At 43.7% G+C, this 25,383-nt stretch overlaps 29 non-coding genes across 29 annotated transcripts; all 29 read left to right on the top strand.

Moving 5' to 3' along the window:
• The first annotated feature begins 510 nt into the window (after window positions 1-510).
• On the top strand, window positions 511-592 carry TRNAS-UGA (transfer RNA serine (anticodon UGA)). Its single transcript has one exon. It is a non-coding gene; the product is annotated as a tRNA-Ser (tRNA).
• A 545-nt stretch (window positions 593-1,137) lies between these two features.
• Window positions 1,138-1,219, top strand: TRNAS-CGA (transfer RNA serine (anticodon CGA)). Its single transcript has one exon. It is a non-coding gene; the product is annotated as a tRNA-Ser (tRNA).
• A 543-nt stretch (window positions 1,220-1,762) lies between these two features.
• TRNAS-CGA (transfer RNA serine (anticodon CGA)) lies at window positions 1,763-1,844 on the top strand. The gene has a single exon. It is a non-coding gene; the product is annotated as a tRNA-Ser (tRNA).
• Window positions 1,845-3,012: 1,168 nt separating this feature from the next.
• On the top strand, window positions 3,013-3,094 carry TRNAS-UGA (transfer RNA serine (anticodon UGA)). Its single transcript has one exon. It is a non-coding gene; the product is annotated as a tRNA-Ser (tRNA).
• A 546-nt stretch (window positions 3,095-3,640) lies between these two features.
• Window positions 3,641-3,722, top strand: TRNAS-UGA (transfer RNA serine (anticodon UGA)). The gene has a single exon. It is a non-coding gene; the product is annotated as a tRNA-Ser (tRNA).
• A 542-nt stretch (window positions 3,723-4,264) lies between these two features.
• Window positions 4,265-4,346, top strand: TRNAS-UGA (transfer RNA serine (anticodon UGA)). The gene has a single exon. It is a non-coding gene; the product is annotated as a tRNA-Ser (tRNA).
• Window positions 4,347-4,889: 543 nt separating this feature from the next.
• On the top strand, window positions 4,890-4,971 carry TRNAS-CGA (transfer RNA serine (anticodon CGA)). Its single transcript has one exon. It is a non-coding gene; the product is annotated as a tRNA-Ser (tRNA).
• A 1,161-nt stretch (window positions 4,972-6,132) lies between these two features.
• On the top strand, window positions 6,133-6,214 carry TRNAS-UGA (transfer RNA serine (anticodon UGA)). The gene has a single exon. It is a non-coding gene; the product is annotated as a tRNA-Ser (tRNA).
• Window positions 6,215-6,757: 543 nt separating this feature from the next.
• On the top strand, window positions 6,758-6,839 carry TRNAS-CGA (transfer RNA serine (anticodon CGA)). The gene has a single exon. It is a non-coding gene; the product is annotated as a tRNA-Ser (tRNA).
• A 1,785-nt stretch (window positions 6,840-8,624) lies between these two features.
• On the top strand, window positions 8,625-8,706 carry TRNAS-UGA (transfer RNA serine (anticodon UGA)). The gene has a single exon. It is a non-coding gene; the product is annotated as a tRNA-Ser (tRNA).
• A 3,045-nt stretch (window positions 8,707-11,751) lies between these two features.
• On the top strand, window positions 11,752-11,833 carry TRNAS-UGA (transfer RNA serine (anticodon UGA)). Its single transcript has one exon. It is a non-coding gene; the product is annotated as a tRNA-Ser (tRNA).
• A 545-nt stretch (window positions 11,834-12,378) lies between these two features.
• On the top strand, window positions 12,379-12,460 carry TRNAS-CGA (transfer RNA serine (anticodon CGA)). Its single transcript has one exon. It is a non-coding gene; the product is annotated as a tRNA-Ser (tRNA).
• A 543-nt stretch (window positions 12,461-13,003) lies between these two features.
• Window positions 13,004-13,085, top strand: TRNAS-CGA (transfer RNA serine (anticodon CGA)). Its single transcript has one exon. It is a non-coding gene; the product is annotated as a tRNA-Ser (tRNA).
• Window positions 13,086-13,628: 543 nt separating this feature from the next.
• On the top strand, window positions 13,629-13,710 carry TRNAS-UGA (transfer RNA serine (anticodon UGA)). Its single transcript has one exon. It is a non-coding gene; the product is annotated as a tRNA-Ser (tRNA).
• Window positions 13,711-14,253: 543 nt separating this feature from the next.
• Window positions 14,254-14,335, top strand: TRNAS-CGA (transfer RNA serine (anticodon CGA)). Its single transcript has one exon. It is a non-coding gene; the product is annotated as a tRNA-Ser (tRNA).
• A 544-nt stretch (window positions 14,336-14,879) lies between these two features.
• On the top strand, window positions 14,880-14,961 carry TRNAS-UGA (transfer RNA serine (anticodon UGA)). The gene has a single exon. It is a non-coding gene; the product is annotated as a tRNA-Ser (tRNA).
• Window positions 14,962-15,504: 543 nt separating this feature from the next.
• Window positions 15,505-15,586, top strand: TRNAS-CGA (transfer RNA serine (anticodon CGA)). The gene has a single exon. It is a non-coding gene; the product is annotated as a tRNA-Ser (tRNA).
• Window positions 15,587-16,129: 543 nt separating this feature from the next.
• On the top strand, window positions 16,130-16,211 carry TRNAS-UGA (transfer RNA serine (anticodon UGA)). Its single transcript has one exon. It is a non-coding gene; the product is annotated as a tRNA-Ser (tRNA).
• A 543-nt stretch (window positions 16,212-16,754) lies between these two features.
• TRNAS-UGA (transfer RNA serine (anticodon UGA)) lies at window positions 16,755-16,836 on the top strand. The gene has a single exon. It is a non-coding gene; the product is annotated as a tRNA-Ser (tRNA).
• Window positions 16,837-18,004: 1,168 nt separating this feature from the next.
• Window positions 18,005-18,086, top strand: TRNAS-CGA (transfer RNA serine (anticodon CGA)). The gene has a single exon. It is a non-coding gene; the product is annotated as a tRNA-Ser (tRNA).
• Window positions 18,087-18,630: 544 nt separating this feature from the next.
• TRNAS-UGA (transfer RNA serine (anticodon UGA)) lies at window positions 18,631-18,712 on the top strand. Its single transcript has one exon. It is a non-coding gene; the product is annotated as a tRNA-Ser (tRNA).
• A 543-nt stretch (window positions 18,713-19,255) lies between these two features.
• Window positions 19,256-19,337, top strand: TRNAS-CGA (transfer RNA serine (anticodon CGA)). Its single transcript has one exon. It is a non-coding gene; the product is annotated as a tRNA-Ser (tRNA).
• A 543-nt stretch (window positions 19,338-19,880) lies between these two features.
• TRNAS-UGA (transfer RNA serine (anticodon UGA)) lies at window positions 19,881-19,962 on the top strand. The gene has a single exon. It is a non-coding gene; the product is annotated as a tRNA-Ser (tRNA).
• A 1,171-nt stretch (window positions 19,963-21,133) lies between these two features.
• Window positions 21,134-21,215, top strand: TRNAS-CGA (transfer RNA serine (anticodon CGA)). Its single transcript has one exon. It is a non-coding gene; the product is annotated as a tRNA-Ser (tRNA).
• Window positions 21,216-21,759: 544 nt separating this feature from the next.
• Window positions 21,760-21,841, top strand: TRNAS-UGA (transfer RNA serine (anticodon UGA)). Its single transcript has one exon. It is a non-coding gene; the product is annotated as a tRNA-Ser (tRNA).
• Window positions 21,842-22,384: 543 nt separating this feature from the next.
• On the top strand, window positions 22,385-22,466 carry TRNAS-CGA (transfer RNA serine (anticodon CGA)). Its single transcript has one exon. It is a non-coding gene; the product is annotated as a tRNA-Ser (tRNA).
• A 543-nt stretch (window positions 22,467-23,009) lies between these two features.
• On the top strand, window positions 23,010-23,091 carry TRNAS-UGA (transfer RNA serine (anticodon UGA)). Its single transcript has one exon. It is a non-coding gene; the product is annotated as a tRNA-Ser (tRNA).
• Window positions 23,092-23,634: 543 nt separating this feature from the next.
• Window positions 23,635-23,716, top strand: TRNAS-UGA (transfer RNA serine (anticodon UGA)). Its single transcript has one exon. It is a non-coding gene; the product is annotated as a tRNA-Ser (tRNA).
• A 1,168-nt stretch (window positions 23,717-24,884) lies between these two features.
• TRNAS-CGA (transfer RNA serine (anticodon CGA)) lies at window positions 24,885-24,966 on the top strand. The gene has a single exon. It is a non-coding gene; the product is annotated as a tRNA-Ser (tRNA).
• Window positions 24,967-25,383: the final 417 nt, after the last annotated feature.

Genomic DNA, 25,383 nt, shown 5'->3' with positions numbered 1-25,383 from the left:
AGTTAAGTAAATGTTCACTTCTCGTTACGCAATCCTCATCAAGTCACAGAGTTAAATGGCAAAAACTCAAACTAGATGTAAACATTGAGACAATTTCCACAGCCAGGAAGTGTTTTAGAGAGCAGGTTGCTCGGAAGGGTTCGTAGTCTGGACCTGTCCTGCCTGATCTAGACAAGTCATGAAAAGAGTACATTTTTTATGAAGCGTGTCTTGTTTAAGCTTTTGGACTCTTTCTGAGTACACTTAAGGGCCCGTTGCCACCGACGTAATATAGGGAAACGAGGATAGAAATGTGCAGTGATTGATTACCGCTCATCTGTGCCCTGTCACTCACTTTGAGTGATGCGTATTGCTATTTTTATTAATTGTATGAAAGCATGCAAAATAAGTGAGGACAACAGAGCACTGCTGGTACGTGCCCCGTCCTTCTGTTACTTTATTTTTTATGTCTCGGCCTGACGTGAGTAGTGCATGGCTCGTATACGACAACTGTGACATCATACTCACGCAGCTGCGATGGCCGAGTGGTTAAGGCTTTGGACTTGAAATCCAATGGGGTTTACCCGCTTAGGTTCGAATCCTGCTTGCAGCATCATGAGATTTTGCATGAACACCATTTGGTTTAGTTAAGTAAATGTTCACTTCTTGTTACGCAATCCTCATCAAGTCACAGAGTTAAACGGCAAAAACTCAAACTATATGTAAACATTGAGACAATTCCCACACCCAGGAAGTGTTTTAGAGAGCAGGGACCTCGGAAGCGTTCGTAGTCTGGACCTGTCCTGCATGATCTAGACAAGTCACGAAAAGAGTAATTATTTTTTGTATGAAGCGTGTCTTGTTTAGGCTTTTGGACTCTTTCTTAGTACACTTAAGGGCCCGTTACCACCGCCGTAATATAGGGAAAAGAGGGTAGAAATGCGCAGTGATTGATTACCGCTCATCTGTGCCCTGTCACTCACTTTGAGTGATTCTTGTTGCTATTTTTATTAATTGTATGAAAGCATTCAAAATAAGTGGGGGATACTGGGCACTGCTGGTACGTCCCCCGTCCTGCCGTTACTTTATTTTTAGGTCTCGGCCTGACGTGAGCAGCGTATGGCTCGTATACGACAACAGTGACATCATACTCATGCAGCTGCGATGGCCGAGTGGTTAAGACGTTGGACTCGAAATCCAATGGGGTTTCCCTGCGCAGGTTCGAATCCTGCTTGCAGCGTAGTGTGATTTTGCATGAACACCATTTGGTTTAGTTAAGTAAATGTTCACTTCTCGTTACGCAATCCTCATCAAGTCACAGAGTTAAATGGAAAAAACTCAAACTAGATGTAAACATTGAGACAATTTCCACACCCAGGAAGTGTTTTAGAGAGCTGGTGGCTCGGAAGGGTTTGTAGTCTGGACCTGTCCTGCCTGATCTAGACAAGTCATGAAAAGAGTACTTTTTTTTATGATGCATGTCTTGTTTAGGCTTTTGGACTCTTTATTAGTACACTTTAGGGCCCGTTACCACCACCGTAATATAGGGAAAAGTGGGTAGAAACATGCGCTGATTGATTACCACTCATCTGTGCCCTTTCACTCACTTTGAGTGATGCATGTTGCTATTTTTATTAATTGTATGAAAGCATGCAAAATAAGTGAGGACAACAGAGCACTGCTGGTACGTGCCCCGTCCTTCTGTTACTTTATTTTTTTGGTCTCCGCCTGACATGAGCAGAGCATGGCTCGTATACGACAACAGTGACATTATACTCATGCAGCTGCGATGGCCGAGTGGTTAAGGCGTTGGACTCGAAATCCAATGGGGTTTCCCTGCGCAGGTTCGAATCCTGCTTGCAGCGTAGTGTGATTTTGCATGAACACCATTTGGTTTAGTTAAGAAAATGTTCACTTCTCGTTACGCAATCCTCATCAAGTCACAGAGTTAAATGGCAAAAGCTCAAACTAGATGTAAACATTGAAACAATTTCCACACCTAGGCAGTGTTTTAGAGAGCAGGTGGCTCGGAAGGGTTTGTAGTCTGGACCTATCCTGCCTGATCTAGACAAGTTACGAAATGAGTAATTTTTTTTATGAAGTGTGTCTTGTTTAGGCTTTTGGACTCTTTCTGAGTACACTTAAGGGCCCGTTGCCACCGCCGTAATATATGGAAACGAGGGTAGAAATGTGCAGGGATTGATTATCGCTCATCTGTACCCTGTCACTCATTTTGAGTGATGCATATTGCTATTTTTATTAATTGTATGAAAGTATGCGAAATAAGTGAGGACAACAGGGCACTGCTGGTATGTGCCCCGTCCTTCCGTTACTTTATTTTTTAGGTCTCGACCTGACATGAGTAGCGCATGGCTCGTATACGACAACAGTGACATCATACTCATGCAGCTGCGATGGCCAAGTGGTTAAGGCATTGGACTTGAAGTCCAATGGGGTTTTCCCGCGAAGGTTCGAATCCTGCTTGCAGCGGCATGAGATTTTGCATGAACACCATTTGGTTTAGTTAAGTAAATGTTCACTTCTCTTTACGCAATCCTCATCAAGTCACAGAGTTAAACTGCAAAAACTCAAACTAGATGTAAACATTGAGACAATTTCCACACCCAGGAAGTGTTTTAGAGAGCAGGTGGCTCGGAAGGGTTCGTAGTCTGGACCTGTCCTGCCTGATCTAGACAAGTCATGAAAAGAGTACTTTTTTTTATGATGCATGTCTTGTTAAGGCTTTTGGACTCTTTCTTAGTACACTTAAGGGCCCGTTACCACCGTCGTAATATAGGGAAAAGAGGGTAGAAATGTGCAGTGATTGATTACCCCTCATCTGTGCCCTGTCACTCACTTTGAGTGATGCGTATTGCTATTTTTATTAATTGTATGAAAGCATGCAAAATAAGTGAGGACAACAGGGCACTTCTGGTACGTGCCCCGTCCTTCTGTTACTTTATTTTTTATGTCTCATCCTGACGTGAGTAGTGCATGGCTCGTATACGGCAACTGTGACATCATACTCACGCAGCTGCGATGGCCGAGTGGTTAAGGCGTTGGACTTGAAATCCAATGAGGTTTCCCCGCGTAGGTTCGAATCCTGCTTGCAGTGTCATGAGATTTTGCATGAACACCATTTGGTTTAGTTAAGTAAATGTTCACTTCTCGTTACGCAATCCTCATCAAGTCACAGAGTTAAACGGCAAAAACTCAAACTAAATGTAAACATTGAGACAATTTCCACACCCAGGAAATTTTTTAGAGAGCAGGTGGCTCGGAAGGGTTCGTAGTCTGGACCTGTCCTGCATGATCTAGACAAGTCACGAAAAGAGTAATTATTTTTTTTATTAAGCGTGTCTTGTTTAGGCTTTTGGACTCTTTCTTAGTACCCTTAAGGGCCCGTTACCACCGCCGTAATATAGGGAAAAGAGGGTAGAAATGCGCAGTGATTGATTACCGCTCATCTGTGCCCTTTCACTCACTTTGAGTGATGCATGTTGCTATTTTTATTAATTGTATGAAAGCATGCAAAATAAGTGAGGACAACAGGGCACTGCTGGTACGTGCCCCGTCCTTCCGTTACTTTATTTTTTTGGTCTCGGCCTGACATGAGCAGAGCATGGCTCGTATACGACAACAGTGACATCATACTCATGCAGCTGCGATGGCCGAGTGGTTAAGGCTTTGGACTTGAAATCCAATGGGGTTTCCCTGCGCAGGTTTGAATCCTGCTTGCAGCGTAGTGTGATTTTGCATGAACACCATTTGGTTTAGTTAAGGAAATGTTCACTTCTCGTTACGCAATCCTCATCAAGTCACAGAGTTAAATGGCAAAAACTCAAACTAGATGTAAACATTGAAACTATTTCCACACCTAGGAAGTGTTTTAGAGAGCAGGTGGCTCGGAAGGGTTTGTAGTCTGGACCTATCCTGCCTGATCTAGACAAGTTACGAAAAGAGTAATTTTTTTATGAAGCGTGTCTTGTTTAGGCTTTTGGACTCTTTCTGAGTACAATTAAGGGCCCGTTGCCACCGCCGTAATATAGGGAAGCGAGGGTAGAAATGTGCAGTGATTGATTACCGCTCATCTGTGCCCTGTCACTCACGTTGAGTGATGCGTATTGCTATTTTTATTAATTGTATGAAAGTATGCGAAATAAGTGAGGACAACAGGGCACTGCTGGTACGTGCCCCGTCCTTCCGTTATTTTATTTTTTAGGTCTCGGCCTGACATGAGTAGCGCATGGCTCGTATACGACAACAGTGACGTTATACTCATGCAGCTGCGATGGCTGAGTGGTTAAGGTGTTGGACTTGAAATCCAATGGGGTTTCCCTGCGTAGGTTCGAATCCTGCTTGCAGCGTCATGAGATTTTGCATGAACACCATTTGGTTTAGTTAAGTAAATGTTCACTTCTCTTTACGCAATCCTCATCAAGTCACAGAGTTAAATGGCAAAAGCTCAAACTAGATGTAAACATTGAAACAATTTCCACACCTAGGCAGTGTTTTAGAGAGCAGGTGGCTCGGAAGGGTTTGTAGTCTGGACCTATCCTGCCTGATCTAGACAAGTTACGAAATGAGTAATTTTTTTTATGAAGTGTGTCTTGTTTAGGCTTTTGGACTCTTTCTGAGTACACTTAAGGGCCCGTTGCCACCGCCGTAATATATGGAAACGAGGATAGAAATGTGCAGTGATTGATTACCGCTCATCTGTGCCCTGTCACTCACTTTGAGTGATGCGTATTGCTATTTTTATTAATTGTATGAAATCATGCAAAATAAGTGAGGACAACAGGGCACTGCTGGTACGTGCCCCGTCCTTCCGTTACTTTATTTTTTTGGTCTCGGCCTGACATGAGCAGAGCATGGCTCGTATACGACAACAGTGTTATCATACTCATGCAGCTGCGATGGCCGAGTGGTTAAGGCGTTGGACTCGAAATCCAATGGGGTTTCCCTGCGCAGGTTCGAATCCTGCTTGCAGCGAAGTGTGATTTTGCATGAACACCATTTGGTTTAGTTAAGGAAATGTTCACTTCTCGTTACGCAATCCTCATCAAGTCACAGAGTTAAATGGCAAAAACTCAAACTAGATGTAAACATTGAAACTATTTCCACACCTAGGAAGTGTTTTAGAGAGCGAAGGGTTTGTAGTCTGGACCTATCCTGCCTGATCTAGACAAGTTACGAAAAGAGTAATTTTTTTTATGAAGCGTGTCTTGTTTAGGCTTTTGGACTCTTTCTGAGTACTCTTAAGGGCCCCTTGCCAACGCCGTAATATAGGGAAACGAGGATAGAAATGTGCAGTGATTGATTACCGCTCATCTGTGCCCTGTCACTCACTTTGAGTGATGCGTATTGCTATTTTTATTAATTGTATGAAAGCATGCAAAATAAGTGAGGACAACAGGGCACTGCTGGTACGTGCCCCGTCCTTCTGTTACTTTATTTTTTATGTCTCGGCCTGACGTGAGTAGTGCATGGCTCGTATACGACAACTGTGACATCATACTCACGCAGCTGCGATGGCCGAGTGGTTAAGGCGTTTGACTTGAAATCCAATGGGGTTTCCCCACGTAGGTTCGAATCCGGCTTGCAGCGTCATGAGTTTTTGCATGAACACCATTTGGTTTAGTTAAGTAAATGTTCACTTCTTGTTACGCAATCCTCATCAAGTCACAGAGTTAAACGGCAAAAACTCAAACTAGATGTAAACATTGAGACAATTTCCACACCCAGGAAGTGTTTTAGAGAGCAGGTGCCTCGAAAGGGTTCGTAGTCTGGACCTGTCCTGCATGATCTAGACAAGTCACGAAAAGAGTAATTTTTTTTTTTATGAAGCGTGTCTTGTTTAGGCTTTTGGACTCTTTCTTAGTACACTTAAGGGCCCGTTACCACCGCCGTAATATAGGGAAAAGTGGGTAGAATCATGCAGTGATTGATTACCACTCATCTGTGCCCTTTTACTCACTTTGAGTGATTCTTGTTGCTATTTTTATTAATTGTATGAAAGCATGCAAAATAAGTGAGGACAACAGGGCACTGCTGGTACGTGCCCCGTCCTGCCGTTACTTTATTTTTTAGGTCTCGGCCTGACGTGAGCAGCGTATGGCTCGTACACGACAACAGTGACATCATACTCATGCAGCTGCGATGGCCGAGTGGTTAAGGCGTTGGACTTGAAATCCAATGGAGTTTCCCAGCGTAGGTTCGAATCCTGCTTGCAGCGTCATGAGATTTTGCATGAACACCATTTGGTTTAGTTAAGTAAATGTTCACTTCTCGTTACGCAATCCTCATCAAGTCACAGAGTTAAACGGCACAAACTCAAACTAGATGTAAACATTGAGACAATTTCCACACCCAGGAAGTGTTTTAGAGAGCAGGTGGCTCGGAAGGGTTCGTAGTCTGGACCTGTCCTGCCTGATCTAGACAAGTCATGAAAAGCGTACTTTTTTTTATGAAGCGTGTCTTGTTTAAGCTTTTGGACTCTTTCTGAGTACACTTAAGGGCCCGTTGACACCGCCGTAATATAGGGAAACGAGGATAGAAATGTGCAGTGATTGATTACCGCTCATCTGTGCCCTGTCACTCACTTTGAGTGATGCGTATTGCTATTTTTATTAATTGTATGAAAGCATGCAAAATAAGTGAGGACAACAGGGCACTGCTGGTACGTGCCCCGTCCTTCCGTTACTTTATTTTTTTGGTCTCGGCCTGACATGAGCAGAGCATGGCTCGTATACGACAACAGTGATATCATACTCATGCAGCTGCGATGGCCGAGTGGTTAAGGCGTTGGACTCGAAATCCAATGGGGTTTCCCTGCCCAGGTTCGAATCCTGCTTGCAGCGAAGTGTGATTTTGCATGAACACCATTTGGTTTAGTTAAGGAAATGTTCACTTCTCGTTACGCAATCCTCATCAAGTCACAGAGTTAAATGGCAAAAACTCAAACTAGATGTAAACATTGAAACTATTTCCACACCTAGGAAGTGTTTTAGAGAGCGAAGGGTTTGTAGTCTGGACCTATCTTGCCTGATCTAGGCAAGTTACGAAAAGAGTAATTTTTTTTATGAAGCGTGTCTTGTTTAGGCTTTTGGACTCTTTCTGAGTACAATTAAGGGCCCGTTGCCACCGCCGTAATATAGGGAAACAAGGGTAGAAAAGTGCAGTGATTGATTACCGCTCATCTGTGCCCTGTCACTCACTTTGAGTGATGTGTATTGCTATTTTTATTAATTGTATGAAAGAATGCGAAATAAGTGAGGACAACAGGGCACTGCTGGTACGTGCCCCGTCCTTCCGTTACTTTATTTTTTAGGTCTCGGCCTGACATGAGTAGCGCATGGCTCGTATACGACAACAGTGACATCATACTCATGCAGCTGCGATGGCTGAGTGGTTAAGGTGTTGGACTTGAAATCCAATGGGGTTTCCCCGCGGGGGTTCGAATCCTGCTTGCAGCGGCATGAGATTTTGCATGAACACCATTTGGTTTAGTTAAGTAAATGTTCACTTCTCATTACGCAATCCTCATCAAGTCACAGAGTTAAACTGCAAAAACTCAAACTAGATGTAAACATTGAGACAATTTCCACACCCAGGAAGTGTTTTAGAGAGCAGGTGGCTCGGAAGGGTTCGTAGTCTGGACCTGTCCTGCCTGATCTAGACAAGTCATGAAAAGAGTACTTTTTTTTATGAAGCGTGTCTTGTTTAAGCTTTTGGACTCTTTCTGAGTACTCTTAAGGGCCCCTTGCCAACGCCGTAATATAGGGAAACGAGGATAGAAATGTGCAGTGATTGATTACCGCTCATCTGTGCCCTGTCATTCACTTTGAGTGATGCGTATTGCTATTTTTATTAATTGTATGAAAGCATGCAAAATAAGTGAGGACAACAGGGCACTGCTGGTACGTGCCCCGTCCTTCTGTTACTTTATTTTTTATGTCTCGGCCTGACGTGAGTAGTGCATGGCTCGTATACGACAACTGTGACATCATACTCACGCAGCTGCGATGGCCGAGTGGTTAAGGCGTTTGACTTGAAATCCAATGGGGTTTCCCCACGTAGGTTCGAATCCTCCTTGCAGCGTCATGAGATTTTGCATGAACACCATTTGGTTTAGTTAAGTAAATGTTCACTTCTTGTTACGCAATCCTCATCAAGTCACAGAGTTAAACGGCAAAAACTCAAACTAGATGTAAACATTGAGACAATTTCCACACCCAGGAAGTGTTTTAGAGAGCAGGTGCCTCGAAAGGGTTCGTAGTCTGGACCTGTCCTGCATGATCTAGACAAGTCACGAAAAGAGTAATTTTTTTTTTATGAAGCGTGTCTTGTTTAGGCTTTTGGACTCTTTCTTAGTACACTTAAGGGCCCGTTACCACCGCCGTAATATAGGGAAAAGTGGGTAGAATCATGCAGTGATTGATTACCACTCATCTGTGCCCTTTCACTCACTTTGAGTGATGCATGTTGCTATTTTTATTAATTGTATGAAAGCATGCAAAATAAGTGAGGACAACAGGGCACTGCTGGTACGTGCCCCGTCCTTCAGTTACTTTATTTTTTAGGTCTCGGCCTGACATGAGTCGCGCATGGCTCGTATACGACAACAGTGACATCATACTCATGCAGCTGCGATGGCCGAGTGGTTAAGGCGTTGGACTTGAAATCCAATGGAGTTTCCCCGCGTAGGTTCGAATCCTGCTTGCAGCGTCATGAGATTTTGCATGAACACCATTTGGTTTAGTTAAGTAAATGTTCACTTCTCGTTACGCAATCCTCATCAAGTCACAGAGTTAAACGGCACAAACTCAAACTAGATGTAAACATTGAGACAATTTCCACACCCAGGAAGTGTTTTAGAGAGCAGGTGGCTCGGAAGGATTCGTAGTCTGGACCTGTCCTGCCTGATCTAGACAAGTCATGAAAAGCGTACTTTTTTTTATGAAGCGTGTCTTGTTTAAGCTTTTGGACTCTTTCTGAGTACACTTAAGGGCCCGTTGACACCGCCGTAATATAGGGAAACGAGGATAGAAATGTGCAGTGATTGATTACCGCTCATCTGTGCCCTGTCACTCACTTTGAGTGATGCGTATTGCTATTTTTATTAATTGTATGAAAGCATGCAAAATAAGTGAGGACAACAGGGCACTGCTGGTACGTGCCCCGTCCTTCCGTTACTTTATTTTTTAGGTCTCGGCCTGACATGAGTAGCGCATGGCTCGTATACGACAACAGTGACATCATACTCATGCAGCTGCGATGGCTGAGTGTTTAAGGTGTTGGACTTGAAATCCAATGGGGTTTCCCCGCGTAGGTTCGAATCCTGCTTGCAGCGGCATGAGATTTTGCATGAACACCATTTGGTTTAGTTAAGTAAATGTTCACTTCTCATTATGCAATCCTCATCAAGTCACAGAGTTAAACTGCAAAAACTCAAACTAGATGTAAACATTGAGACAATTTCCACACCCAGGAAGTGTTTTAGAGAGCAGGTGGCTCGGAAGGGTTCGTAGTCTGGACCTGTCCTGCCTGATCTAGACAAGTCATGAAAAGAGTACTTTTTTTTATGAAGCGTGTCTTGTTTAAGCTTTTGGACTCTTTCTGAGTACTCTTAAGGGCCCGTTGCCAACGCCGTAATATAGGGAAACGAGGATAGAAATGTGCAGTGATTGATTACCGCTCATCTGTGCCCTGTCACTCACTTTGAGTGATGCGTATTGCTATTTTTATTAATTGTATGAAAGCATGCAAAATAAGTGAGGACAACAGGGCACTGCTGGTACGTGCCCCGTCCTACTGTTACTTTATTTTTTATGTCTCGGCCTGACGTGAGTAGTGCATGGCTCGTATACGACAACTGTGACATCATACTCACGCAGCTGCGATGGCCGAGTGGTTAAGGTGTTTGACTTGAAATCCAATGGGGTTTCCCCACGTAGGTTTGAATCCTGCTTGCAGCGTCATGAGATTTTGCATGAACACCATTTGGTTTAGTTAAGTAAATGTTCACTTCTTGTTACGCAATCCTCATCAAGTCACAGAGTTAAACGGCAAAAACTCAAACTAGATGTAAACATTGAGACAATTTCCACACCCAGGAAGTGTTTTAGAGAGCAGGTGCCTCGAAAGGGTTCGTAGTCTGGACCTGTCCTGCATGATCTAGACAAGTCACGAAAAGAGTAATTTTTTTTTTTATGAAGCGTGTCTTGTTTAGGCTTTTGGACTCTTTATTAGTACACTTAAGGGCCCTTTACCACCGCCGTAATATAGGGAAAAGTGGGTAGAATCATGCAGTGATTGATTACCACTCATCTGTGCCCTTTCACTCACTTTGAGTGATGCATGTTGCTATTTTTATTAATTGTATGAAAGCATGCAAAATAAGTGAGGACAACAGGGCACTGCTGGTACGTGCCCCGTCCTTCCGTTACTTTATTTTTTTGGTCTCGGCCTGACATGAGAAGAGCATGGCTCGTATAGGACAACAGTGACATCATACTCATGCAGCTGCGATGGCTGAGTGGTTAAGGTGTTGGACTTGAAATCCAATGGGGTTTTCCTGCGTAGGTTCGAATCTTGCTTGCAGCGTCATGAGATTTTGCATGAACACCATTTGGTTTAGTTAAGTAAATGTTCACTTCTCGTTAAGCAATCCTCATCAAGTCACAGAGTTAAACTGCAAAAACTCAAACTAGATGTAAACATTGAGACAATTTCCACACCCAGGAAGTGTTTTAGAGAGCAGGTGGCTCGGAAGGGTTCGTAGTCTGGACCTGTCCTGCCTGATCTAGACAAGTCATGAAAAGAGTACTTTTTTTTATGAAGCGTGTCTTGTTTAAGCTTTTGGACTCTTTCTGAGTACACTTAAGGGCCCGTTGCCACCGCCGTAATATAGGGAAACGAGGATAGAAATGTGCAGTGATTGATTACCGCTCATCGGTGCCCTGTCACTCACTTTGAGTGATGCGTATTGCTATTTTTATTAATTGTATGAAAGCATGCAAAATAAGTGAGGACAACAGGGCACTGCTGGTACGTGCCCCGTCCTTCTGTTACTTTATTTTTTATGTCTCGGCCTGACGTGAGTAGTGCATGGCTCGTATACGACAACTGTGACATCATACTCACGCAGCTGCGATGGCCGAGTGGTTAAGGCGTTGGACTTGAAATCCAATGGGATTTCCCCGCGTAGGTTGGAATCCTGCTTGCAGCGTCATGAGATTTTGCATGAACACCATTTGGTTTAGTTAAGTAAATGTTCACTTCTCGTTACGCAATCCTCATCAAGTCACAGAGTTAAATGGCAAAAACTCAAACTAGATGTAAACATTGAGACAATTTCCACAGCCAGGAAGTGTTTTAGAGAGCAGGTTGCTCGGAAGGGTTCGTAGTCTGGACCTGTCCTGCCTGATCTAGACAAGTCATGAAAAGAGTACATTTTTTATGAAGCGTGTCTTGTTTAAGCTTTTGGACTCTTTCTGAGTACACTTAAGGGCCCGTTGCCACCGACGTAATATAGGGAAACGAGGATAGAAATGTGCAGTGATTGATTACCGCTCATCTGTGCCCTGTCACTCACTTTGAGTGATGCGTATTGCTATTTTTATTAATTGTATGAAAGCATGCAAAATAAGTGAGGACAACAGAGCACTGCTGGTACGTGCCCCGTCCTTCTGTTACTTTATTTTTTATGTCTCGGCCTGACGTGAGTAGTGCATGGCTCGTATACGACAACTGTGACATCATACTCACGCAGCTGCGATGGCCGAGTGGTTAAGGCTTTGGACTTGAAATCCAATGGGGTTTACCCGCTTAGGTTCGAATCCTGCTTGCAGCATCATGAGATTTTGCATGAACACCATTTGGTTTAGTTAAGTAAATGTTCACTTCTTGTTACGCAATCCTCATCAAGTCACAGAGTTAAACGGCAAAAACTCAAACTATATGTAAACATTGAGACAATTCCCACACCCAGGAAGTGTTTTAGAGAGCAGGGACCTCGGAAGCGTTCGTAGTCTGGACCTGTCCTGCATGATCTAGACAAGTCACGAAAAGAGTAATTATTTTTTTTATGAAGCGTGTCTTGTTTAGGCTTTTGGACTCTTTCTTAGTACACTTAAGGGCCCGTTACCACCGCCGTAATATAGGGAAAAGAGGGTAGAAATGCGCAGTGATTGATTACCGCTCATCTGTGCCCTGTCACTCACTTTGAGTGATTCTTGTTGCTATTTTTATTAATTGTATGAAAGCATTCAAAATAAGTGGGGGATACTGGGCACTGCTGGTACGTGCCCCGTCCTGCCGTTACTTTATTGTTAGGTCTCGGCCTGACGTGAGCAGCGTATGGCTCGTATACGACAACAGTGACATCATACTCATGCAGCTGCGATGGCCGAGTGGTTAAGGCGTTGGACTCGAAATCCAATGGGGTTTCCCTGCGCAGGTTCGAATCCTGCTTGCAGCGTAGTGTGATTTTGCATGAACACCATTTGGTTTAGTTAAGTAAACGTTCACTTCTCGTTACGCAATCCTCATCAAGTCACAGAGTTAAATGGAAAAAACTCAAACTAGATGTAAACATTGAGACAATTTCCACACCCAGGAAGTGTTTTAGAGAGCTGGTGGCTCGGAAGGGTTTGTAGTCTGGACCTGTCCTGCCTGATCTAGACAAGTCATGAAAAGAGTACTTTTTTTTATGATGCATGTCTTGTTTAGGCTTTTGGACTCTTTATTAGTACACTTTAGGGCCCGTTACCACCACCGTAATATAGGGAAAAGTGGGTAGAAACATGCGCTGATTGATTACCACTCATCTGTGCCCTTTCACTCACTTTGAGTGATGCATGTTGCTATTTTTATTAATTGTATGAAAGCATGCAAAATAAGTGAGGACAACAGAGCACTGCTGGTACGTGCCCCGTCCTTCTGTTACTTTATTTTTTTGGTCTCCGCCTGACATGAGCAGAGCATGGCTCGTATACGACAACAGTGACATTATACTCATGCAGCTGCGATGGCCGAGTGGTTAAGGCGTTGGACTCGAAATCCAATGGGGTTTCCCTGCGCAGGTTCGAATCCTGCTTGCAGCGTAGTGTGATTTTGCATGAACACCATTTGGTTTAGTTAAAAAAATGTTCACTTCTCGTTACGCAATCCTCATCAAGTCACAGAGTTAAATGGCAAAAGCTCAAACTAGATGTAAACATTGAAACAATTTCCACACCTAGGCAGTGTTTTAGAGAGCAGGTGGCTCGGAAGGGTTTGTAGTCTGGACCTATCCTGCCTGATCTAGACAAGTTACGAAATGAGTAATTTTTTTTATGAAGTGTGTCTTGTTTAGGCTTTTGGACTCTTTCTGAGTACACTTAAGGGCCCGTTGCCACCGCCGTAATATATGGAAACGAGGGTAGAAATGTGCAGTGATTGATTATCGCTCATCTGTACCCTGTCACTCATTTTGAGTGATGCATATTGCTATTTTTATTAATTGTATGAAAGTATGCGAAATAAGTGAGGACAACAGGGCACTGCTGGTATGTGCCCCGTCCTTCCGTTACTTTATTTTTTAGGTCTCGACCTGACATGAGTAGCGCATGGCTCGTATACGACAACAGTGACATCATACTCATGCAGCTGCGATGGCCAAGTGGTTAAGGCTTTGGACTTGAAATCCAATGGGGTTTTCCCGCGAAGGTTCGAATCCTGCTTGCAGCGGCATGAGATTTTGCATGAACACCATTTGGTTTAGTTAAGTAAATGTTCACTTCTCTTTACGCAATCCTCATCAAGTCACAGAGTTAAACTGCAAAAACTCAAACTAGATGTAAACATTGAGACAATTTCCACACCCAGGAAGTGTTTTAGAGAGCAGGTGGCTCGGAAGGGTTCGTAGTCTGGACCTGTCCTGCCTGATCTAGACAAGTCATGAAAAGAGTACTTTTTTTTATGATGCATGTCTTGTTAAGGCTTTTGGACTCTTTCTTAGTACACTTAAGGGCCCGTTACCACCGCCGTAATATAAGGAAAAGTGGGTAGAAACATGCAGTGATTGATTACCACTCATCTGTGCCCTTTCACTCACTTTGAGTGATGCATGTTGCTATTTTTATTAATTGTATGAAAGCATGCATAATAAGTGAGGACAACAGGGCACTGCTGGTAGGTGCCCCGTCCTTCCGTTACTTTATTTTTTTGATCTCCGCCTGACATGAGCAGAGCATGGCTTGTATACGACAACAGTGACATCATACTCATGCAGCTGCGATGGCCGAGTGGTTAAGGCGTTGGCCTCGAAATCCAATGGGGTTTCTCTGTGCAGGTTCGAATCCTGCTCGCAGCGGCGTGAGATTTTGCATGAACACCATTTGGTTTAGTTAAGTAAATGTTCACTTCTCGTTACGCAATCCTCATCAAGTCACAGAGTTAAATGGCAAAAACTCAAACTAGATGTAAACATTGAAACAATTTCCACACCTAGGAAGTGTTTTAGAGAGCAGGTGGCTCGGAAGGGTTTGTAGTCTGGACCTATCCTGCCTGATCTAGACAAGTTACGAAATGAGTAATTTTTTTTATGAAGCGTGTCTTGTTTAGGCTTTTGGACTCTTTCTGAGTACACTTAAGGGCCCGTTGCCACCGCCGTAATATAGGGAAACGAGGTTAGAAATGTGCAGTGATTGATTACCGCTCATCTGTGCCCTGTCACTCATTTTGAGTGATGCGTATTGCTATTTTTATTATTTGTATGAAAGCATGCAAAATAAGTGAGGACAACAGGGCACTGCTGGTACGTGCCCAGTCCTTTTGTTACTTTATTTTTTTATGTCTCGGCCTGACGTGAGTAGTGCAAGGCTCGTATACGACAACTGTGACATCATACTCACGCAGCTGCGATGGCCGAGTGGTTAAGGCGTTGGACTTGAAATCCAATGGTGTTTCCCCGCGTAGGTTCGAATCCTGCTTGCAGCGGCATGAGATTTTGCATAAACACCATTTGGTTTAGTTAAGTAAATGTTCACTTCTCTTTACGCAATCCTCATCAAGTCACAGAGTTAAAATGCAAAAACTCAAACTAGATGTAAACATTGAGACAATTTCCACACCCAGGAAGTGTTTTGGAGAGCAGGTGGCTCGGAAGGGTTCGTAGTCTGGACCTGTCCTGCCTGATCTAGACAAGTCATGAAAAGAGTACTTTTTTTTATGAAGCGTGTCTTGTTTAAGCTTTTGGACTCTTTCTGAGTACACTTGAGGGCCCGTTGCCACCGCCGTAATATAGGGAAACGAGGATAGAAATGTGCAGTGATTGATTACCGCTCATCGGTGCCCTGTCACTAACTTTGAGTGATGCTTGTTGCTATTTTTATTAATTGTATGAAAGCCTTCAAAATAAGTGGGGGATACAGGGCATTGCTGGTACGTGCCCCGTCCTGCCGTTACTTTAATTTTTAGGTCTCGGCCTGACGTGGGCAGCGTATGGCTCGTATACGACAACAGTGACATCATACTCATGCAGCTGCGATGGCCGAGTGGTTAAGGCGTTGGACTCGAAATCCAATGGGGTATCCCTGCGCAGGTTCGAATCCTGCTTGCTGCGTAGTGTGATTTTGCATGAACACCATTTGGTGTAGTTAAGTAAATGTTCACTTCTCGTTACGCAATCCTCATCAAGTCACAGAGTTAAATGGAAAAAACTCAAACTAGATGTAAACATTGAGACAATTTACACACCCAGGAAGTGTTTTAGAGAGCTGGTGGCTCGGAAGGGTTTGTAGTCTGGACCTGTCCTGCCTGATCTAGACAAGTCATGAAAAGAGTACTTTTTTTTATGAAGCATGTCTTTTTTAGGCTTTTGGACTCTTTCTTAGTACACTTAAGGGCCAGTTACCACCGCCGTAATATAGGGAAAAGTGGGTAGAATCATGCAGTGATTGATTACCACTCATCTGTGCCCTTTTACTCACTTTGAGTGATGCATGTTGCTATTTGTATTAATTGTATGAAAGCATGCAAAATAAGTGAGGACAACAGGGCACTGCTGGTATGTGCCCCGTCCTTCCGTTACTTTATTTTTTAGGTCTCGGCCTGACAGGAGTAGCGCATGGCTCGTATACGACAACAGTGACATCATACTCATGCAGCTGCGATGGCCGAGTGGTTAAGGCGTTGGACTTGAAATCCAATGGTGTTTCCCCGCGTAGGTTCGAATCCTGCTTGCAGCGGCATGAGATTTTGCATAAACACCATTTGGTTTAGTTAAGTAAATGTTCACTTCTCTTTACGCAATCCTCATCAAGTCACAGAGTTAAAATGCAAAAACTCAAACTAGATGTAAACATTGAGACAATTTCCACACCCAGGAAGTGTTTTAGAGAGCAGGTGGCTCGGAAGGGTTCGTAGTCTGGACCTGTCCTGCCTGATCTAGACAAGTCATGAAAAGAGTACTTTTTTTTATGAAGCGTGTCTTGTTTAAGCTTTTGGACTCTTTCTGAGTACACTTGAGGGCCCGTTGCCACCGCCGTAATATAGGGAAACGAGGATAGAAATGTGCAGTGATTGATTACCGCTCATCGGTGCCCTGTCACTAACTTTGAGTGATGCTTGTTGCTATTTTTATTAATTGTATGAAAGCCTTCAAAATAAGTGGGGGATACAGGGCATTGCTGGTACGTGCCCCGTCCTGCCGTTACTTTAATTTTTAGGTCTCGGCCTGACGTGGGCAGCGTATGGCTCGTATACGACAACAGTGACATCATACTCATGCAGCTGCGATGGCTGAGTGGTTAAGGTGTTGGACTTGAAATCCAATGGGGTTTCCCCGCGTAGGTTCGAATCCTGCTTGCAGCGGCATGAGATTTTGCATGAACACCATTTGGTTTAGTTAAGTAAATGTTCACTTCTCATTACGCAATCCTCATCAAGTCACAGAGTTAAACTGCAAAAACTCAAACTAGATGTAAACATTGAGACAATTTCCACACCCAGGAAGTGTTTTAGAGAGCAGGTCGCTCGGAAGGGTTCGTAGTCTGGACCTGTCCTGCCTGATCTAGACAAGTCATGAAAAGAGTACTTTTTTTTATGAAGCGTGTCTTGTTTAAGCTTTTGGACTCTTTCTGAGTACTCTTAAGGGCCCGTTGCCAACGCCGTAATATAGGGAAACGAGGATAGAAATGTGCAGTGATTGATTACCGCTCATCTGTGCCCTGTCACTCACTTTGAGTGATGCGTATTGCTATTTTTATTAATTGTATGAAAGCATGCAAAATAAGTGAGGACAACAGGGCACTGCTGGTACGTGCCCCGTCCTACTGTTACTTTATTTTTTATGTCTCGGCCTGACGTGAGTAGTGCATGGCTCGTATACGACAACTGTGACATCATACTCACGCAGCTGCGATGGCCGAGTGGTTAAGGCGTTTGACTTGAAATCCAATGGGGTTTCCCCACGTAGGTTCGAATCCTGCTTGCAGCGTCATGAGATTTTGCATGAACACCATTTGGTTTAGTTAAGTAAATGTTCACTTCTTGTTACGCAATCCTCATCAAGTCACAGAGTTAAACGGCAAAAACTCAAACTAGATGTAAACATTGAGACAATTTCCACACCCAGGAAGTGTTTTAGAGAGCAGGTGCCTCGAAAGGGTTCGTAGTCTGGACCTGTCCTGCATGATCTAGACAAGTCATGAAAAGAGTACTTTTTTTTATGATGCATGTCTTGTTAAGGCTTTTGGACTCTTTCTTAGTACACTTAAGGGCCCGTTACCACCGCCGTAATATAAGGAAAAGTGGGTAGAAACATGCAGTGATTGATTACCACTCATCTGTGCCCTTTCACTCACTTTGAGTGATGCATGTTGCTATTTTTATTAATTGTATGAAAGCATGCATAATAAGTGAGGACAACAGGGCACTGCTGGTAGGTGCCCCGTCCTTCCGTTACTTTATTTTTTTGATCTCCGCCTGACATGAGCAGAGCATGGCTTGTATACGACAACAGTGACATCATACTCATGCAGCTGCGATGGCCGAGTGGTTAAGGCGTTGGCCTCGAAATCCAATGGGGTTTCTCTGTGCAGGTTCGAATCCTGCTTGCAGCGGCGTGAGATTTTGCATGAACACCATTTGGTTTAGTTAAGTAAATGTTCACTTCTCGTTACGCAATCCTCATCAAGTCACAGAGTTAAATGGCAAAAACTCAAACTAGATGTAAACATTGAAACAATTTCCACACCTAGGAAGTGTTTTAGAGAGCAGGTGGCTCGGAAGGGTTTGTAGTCTGGACCTATCCTGCCTGATCTAGACAAGTTACGAAATGAGTAATTTTTTTTATGAAGCGTGTCTTGTTTAGGCTTTTGGACTCTTTCTGAGTACACTTAAGGGCCCGTTGCCACCGCCGTAATATAGGGAAACGAGGTTAGAAATGTGCAGTGATTGATTACCGCTCATCTGTGCCCTGTCACTCATTTTGAGTGATGCGTATTGCTATTTTTATTATTTGTATGAAAGCATGCAAAATAAGTGAGGACAACAGGGCACTGCTGGTACGTGCCCAGTCCTTTTGTTACTTTATTTTTTTATGTCTCGGCCTGACGTGAGTAGTGCAAGGCTCGTATACGACAACTGTGACATCATACTCACGCAGCTGCGATGGCCGAGTGGTTAAGGCGTTGGACTTGAAATCCAATGGTGTTTCCCCGCGTAGGTTCGAATCCTGCTTGCAGCGGCATGAGATTTTGCATAAACACCATTTGGTTTAGTTAAGTAAATGTTCACTTCTCTTTACGCAATCCTCATCAAGTCACAGAGTTAAAATGCAAAAACTCAAACTAGATGTAAACATTGAGACAATTTCCACACCCAGGAAGTGTTTTAGAGAGCAGGTGGCTCGGAAGGGTTCGTAGTCTGGACCTGTCCTGCCTGATCTAGACAAGTCATGAAAAGAGTACTTTTTTTTATGAACCGTGTCTTGTTTAAGCTTTTGGACTCTTTCTGAGTACACTTGAGGGCCCGTTGCCACCGCCGTAATATAGGGAAACGAGGATAGAAATGTGCAGTGATTGATTACCGCTCATCGGTGCCCTGTCACTAACTTTGAGTGATGCTTGTTGCTATTTTTATTAATTGTATGAAAGCCTTCAAAATAAGTGGGGGATACAGGGCATTGCTGGTACGTGCCCCGTCCTGCCGTTACTTTAATTTTTAGGTCTCGGCCTGACGTGGGCAGCGTATGGCTCGTATACGACAACAGTGACATCATACTCATGCAGCTGCGATGGCCGAGTGGTTAAGGCGTTGGACTCGAAATCCAATGGGGTATCCCTGCGCAGGTTCGAATCCTGCTTGCAGCGTAGTGTGATTTTGCATGAACACCATTTGGTGTAGTTAAGTAAATGTTCACTTCTCGTTACGCAATCCTCATCAAGTCACAGAGTTAAATGGAAAAAACTCAAACTAGATGTAAACATTGAGACAATTTACACACCCAGGAAGTGTTTTAGAGAGCTGGTGGCTCGGAAGGGTTTGTAGTCTGGACCTGTCCTGCCTGATCTAGACAAGTCATGAAAAGAGTACTTTTTTTTATGAAGCATGTCTTTTTTAGGCTTTTGGACTCTTTCTTAGTACACTTAAGGGCCAGTTACCACCGCCGTAATATAGGGAAAAGTGGGTAGAATCATGCAGTGATTGATTACCACTCATCTGTGCCCTTTTACTCACTTTGAGTGATGCATGTTGCTATTTGTATTAATTGTATGAAAGCATGCAAAATAAGTGAGGACAACAGGGCACTGCTGGTATGTGCCCCGTCCTTCCGTTACTTTATTTTTTAGGTCTCGGCCTGACATGAGTAGCGCATGGCTCGTATACGACAACAGTGACATCATACTCATGCAGCTGCGATGGCCGAGTGGTTAAGGCGTTGGACTTGAAATCCAATGGAGTTTCCCCGCGTAGGTTCGAATCCTGCTTGCAGCGTCATGAGATTTTGCATGAACACCATTTGGTTTAGTTAAGTAAATGTTCACTTCTCGTTACGCAATCCTCATCAAGTCACAGAGTTAAGCGGCACAAACTCAAACTAGATGTAAACATTGAGACAATTTCCACACCCAGGAAGTGTTTTAGAGAGCAGGTGGCTCGGAAGGGTTCGTAGTCTGGACGTGTCCTGCCTGATCTAGACAAGTCATGAAAAGAGTACTTTTTTTTATGAAGCGTGTCTTGTTTAAGCTTTTGGACTCTTTCTGAGTACTCTTAAGGGCCCCTTGCCAACGCCGTAATATAGGGAAACGAGGATAGAAATGTGCAGTGATTGATTACCGCTCATCTGTGCCCTGTCACTCACTTTGAGTGATGCGTATTGCTATTTTTATTAATTGTATGAAAGCATGCAAAATAAGTGAGGACAACAGGGCACTGCTGGTACGTGCCCCGTCCTTCTGTTACTTTATTTTTTATGTCTCGGCCTGACGTGAGTAGTGCATGGCTCGTATACGACAACTGTGACATCATACTCACGCAGCTGCGATGGCCGAGTGGTTAAGGCGTTTGACTTGAAATCCAATGGGGTTTCCCCACGTAGGTTCGAATCCTGCTTGCCGCGTCATGAGATTTTGCATGAACACCATTTGGTTTAGTTAAGTAAATGTTCACTTCTTGTTACGCAATCCTCATCAAGTCACAGAGTTAAACGGCAAAAACTCAAACTAGATGTAAACATTGAGACAATTTCCACACCCAGGAAGTGTTTTAGAGAGCAGGTGCCTCGAAAGGGTTCGTAGTCTGGACCTGTCCTGCATGATCTAGACAAGTCACGAAAAGAGTAATTTTTTTTTTTATGAAGCGTGTCTTGTTTAGGCTTTTGGACTCTTTCTTAGTACACTTAAGGGCCCGTTACCACCGCCGTAATATAAGGAAAAGTGGGTAGAAACATGCAGTGATTGATTACCACTCATCTGTGCCCTTTCACTCACTTTGAGTGATGCATGTTGCTATTTTTATTAATTGTATGAAAGCATGCATAATAAGTGAGGACAACAGGGCACTGCTGGTAGGTGCCCCGTCCTTCCGTTACTTTATTTTTTTGATCTCCGCCTGACATGAGCAGAGCATGGCTTGTATACGACAACAGTGACATCATACTCATTCAGCTGCGATGGCCGAGTGGTTAAGGCGTTGGCCTCGAAATCCAATGGGGTTTCTCTGTGCAGGTTCGAATCCTGCTTGCAGCGGCGTGAGATTTTGCATGAACACCATTTGGTTTAGTTAAGTAAATGTTCACTTCTCGTTACGCAATCCTCATCAAGTCACAGAGTTAAATGGCAAAAACTCAAACTAGATGTAAACATTGAAACAATTTCCACACCTAGGAAGTGTTTTAGAGAGCAGGTGGCTCGGAAGGGTTTGTAGTCTGGACCTATCCTGCCTGATCTAGACAAGTTACGAAATGAGTAATTTTTTTTATGAAGCGTGTCTTGTTTAGGCTTTTGGACTCTTTCTGAGTACACTTAAGGGCCCGTTGCCACCGCCGTAATATAGGGAAACGAGGTTAGAAATGTGCAGTGATTGATTACCGCTCATCTGTGCCCTGTCACTCATTTTGAGTGATGCGTATTGCTATTTTTATTATTTGTATGAAAGCATGCAAAATAAGTGAGGACAACAGGGCACTGCTGGTACGTGCCCAGTCCTTTTGTTACTTTATTTTTTTATGTCTCGGCCTGACGTGAGTAGTGCAAGGCTCGTATACGACAACTGTGACATCATACTCACGCAGCTGCGATGGCCGAGTGGTTAAGGCGTCGGACTTGAAATCCAATGGTGTTTCCCCGCGTAGGTTCGAATCCTGCTTGCAGCGGCATGAGATTTTGCATAAACACCATTTGGTTTAGTTAAGTAAATGTTCACTTCTCTTTACGCAATCCTCATCAAGTCACAGAGTTAAAATGCAAAAACTCAAACTAGATGTAAACATTGAGACAATTTCCACACCCAGGAAGTGTTTTGGAGAGCAGGTGGCTCGGAAGGGTTCGTAGTCTGGACCTGTCCTGCCTGATCTAGACAAGTCATGAAAAGAGTACTTTTTTTTATGAAGCGTGTCTTGTTTAAGCTTTTGGACTCTTTCTGAGTACACTTGAGGGCCCGTTGCCACCGCCGTAATATAGGGAAACGAGGATAGAAATGTGCAGTGATTGATTACCGCTCATCGGTGCCCTGTCACTAACTTTGAGTGATGCTTGTTGCTATTTTTATTAATTGTATGAAAGCCTTCAAAATAAGTGGGGGATACAGGGCATTGCTGGTACGTGCCCCGTCCTGCCGTTACTTTAATTTTTAGGTCTCGGCCTGACGTGGGCAGCGTATGGCTCGTATACGACAACAGTGACATCATACTCATGCAGCTGCGATGGCCGAGTGGTTAAGGCGTTGGACTCGAAATCCAATGGGGTATCCCTGCGCAGGTTCGAATCCTGCTTGCTGCGTAGTGTGATTTTGCATGAACACCATTTGGTGTAGTTAAGTAAATGTTCACTTCTCGTTACGCAATCCTCATCAAGTCACAGAGTTAAATGGAAAAAACTCAAACTAGATGTAAACATTGAGACAATTTACACACCCAGGAAGTGTTTTAGAGAGCTGGTGGCTCGGAAGGGTTTGTAGTCTGGACCTGTCCTGCCTGATCTAGACAAGTCATGAAAAGAGTACTTTTTTTTATGAAGCATGTCTTTTTTAGGCTTTTGGACTCTTTCTTAGTACACTTAAGGGCCAGTTACCACCGCCGTAATATAGGGAAAAGTGGGTAGAATCATGCAGTGATTGATTACCACTCATCTGTGCCCTTTTACTCACTTTGAGTGATGCATGTTGCTATTTGTATTAATTGTATGAAAGCATGCAAAATAAGTGAGGACAACAGGGCACTGCTGGTATGTGCCCCGTCCTTCCGTTACTTTATTTTTTAGGTCTCGGCCTGACAGGAGTAGCGCATGGCTCGTATACGACAACAGTGACATCATACTCATGCAGCTGCGATGGCCGAGTGGTTAAGGCGTTGGACTTGAAATCCAATGGTGTTTCCCCGCGTAGGTTCGAATCCTGCTTGCAGCGGCATGAGATTTTGCATAAACACCATTTGGTTTAGTTAAGTAAATGTTCACTTCTCTTTACGCAATCCTCATCAAGTCACAGAGTTAAAATGCAAAAACTCAAACTAGATGTAAACATTGAGACAATTTCCACACCCAGGAAGTGTTTTAGAGAGCAGGTGGCTCGGAAGGGTTCGTAGTCTGGACCTGTCCTGCCTGATCTAGACAAGTCATGAAAAGAGTACTTTTTTTTATGAAGCGTGTCTTGTTTAAGCTTTTGGACTCTTTCTGAGTACACTTGAGGGCCCGTTGCCACCGCCGTAATATAGGGAAACGAGGATAGAAATGTGCAGTGATTGATTACCGCTCATCGGTGCCCTGTCACTAACTTTGAGTGATGCTTGTTGCTATTTTTATTAATTGTATGAAAGCCTTCAAAATAAGTGGGGGATACAGGGCATTGCTGGTACGTGCCCCGTCCTGCCGTTACTTTAATTTTTAGGTCTCGGCCTGACGTGGGCAGCGTATGGCTCGTATACGACAACAGTGACATCATACTCATGCAGCTGCGATGGCTGAGTGGTTAAGGTGTTGGACTTGAAATCCAATGGGGTTTCCCCGCGTAGGTTCGAATCCTGCTTGCAGCGGCATGAGATTTTGCATGAACACCATTTGGTTTAGTTAAGTAAATGTTCACTTCTCATTACGCAATCCTCATCAAGTCACAGAGTTAAACTGCAAAAACTCAAACTAGATGTAAACATTGAGACAATTTCCACACCCAGGAAGTGTTTTAGAGAGCAGGTCGCTCGGAAGGGTTCGTAGTCTGGACCTGTCCTGCCTGATCTAGACAAGTCATGAAAAGAGTACTTTTTTTTATGAAGCGTGTCTTGTTTAAGCTTTTGGACTCTTTCTGAGTACTCTTAAGGGCCCGTTGCCAACGCCGTAATATAGGGAAACGAGGATAGAAATGTGCAGTGATTGATTACCGCTCATCTGTGCCCTGTCACTCACTTTGAGTGATGCGTATTGCTATTTTTATTAATTGTATGAAAGCATGCAAAATAAGTGAGGACAACAGGGCACTGCTGGTACGTGCCCCGTCCTACTGTTACTTTATTTTTTATGTCTCGGCCTGACGTGAGTAGTGCATGGCTCGTATACGACAACTGTGACATCATACTCACGCAGCTGCGATGGCCGAGTGGTTAAGGCGTTTGACTTGAAATCCAATGGGGTTTCCCCACGTAGGTTCGAATCCTGCTTGCAGCGTCATGAGATTTTGCATGAACACCATTTGGTTTAGTTAAGTAAATGTTCACTTCTTGTTACGCAATCCTCATCAAGTCACAGAGTTAAACGGCAAAAACTCAAACTAGATGTAAACATTGAGACAATTTCCACACCCAGGAAGTGTTTTAGAGAGCAGGTGCCTCGAAAGGGTTCGTAGTCTGGACCTGTCCTGCATGATCTAGACAAGTCATGAAAAGAGTACTTTTTTTTATGATGCATGTCTTGTTAAGGCTTTTGGACTCTTTCTTAGTACACTTAAGGGCCCGTTACCACCGCCGTAATATAAGGAAAAGTGGGTAGAAACATGCAGTGATTGATTACCACTCATCTGTGCCCTTTCACTCACTTTGAGTGATGCATGTTGCTATTTTTATTAATTGTATGAAAGCATGCATAATAAGTGAGGACAACAGGGCACTGCTGGTAGGTGCCCCGTCCTTCCGTTACTTTATTTTTTTGATCTCCGCCTGACATGAGCAGAGCATGGCTTGTATACGACAACAGTGACATCATACTCATGCAGCTGCGATGGCCGAGTGGTTAAGGCGTTGGCCTCGAAATCCAATGGGGTTTCTCTGTGCAGGTTCGAATCCTGCTTGCAGCGGCGTGAGATTTTGCATGAACACCATTTGGTTTAGTTAAGTAAATGTTCACTTCTCGTTACGCAATCCTCATCAAGTCACAGAGTTAAATGGCAAAAACTCAAACTAGATGTAAACATTGAAACAATTTCCACACCTAGGAAGTGTTTTAGAGAGCAGGTGGCTCGGAAGGGTTTGTAGTCTGGACCTATCCTGCCTGATCTAGACAAGTTACGAAATGAGTAATTTTTTTTATGAAGCGTGTCTTGTTTAGGCTTTTGGACTCTTTCTGAGTACACTTAAGGGCCCGTTGCCACCGCCGTAATATAGGGAAACGAGGTTAGAAATGTGCAGTGATTGATTACCGCTCATCTGTGCCCTGTCACTCATTTTGAGTGATGCGTATTGCTATTTTTATTATTTGTATGAAAGCATGCAAA

The sequence above is a fragment of the Lissotriton vulgaris genome, chromosome 11, assembly GCF_964263255.1.
Source record: "Lissotriton vulgaris chromosome 11, aLisVul1.2, whole genome shotgun sequence".
NCBI classification, from domain to species: Eukaryota; Metazoa; Chordata; class Amphibia; order Caudata; family Salamandridae; genus Lissotriton; species Lissotriton vulgaris.
Note: the sequence above shows the minus strand (reverse complement) of the source record. Positions and strands in the feature narration are given on the sequence as shown.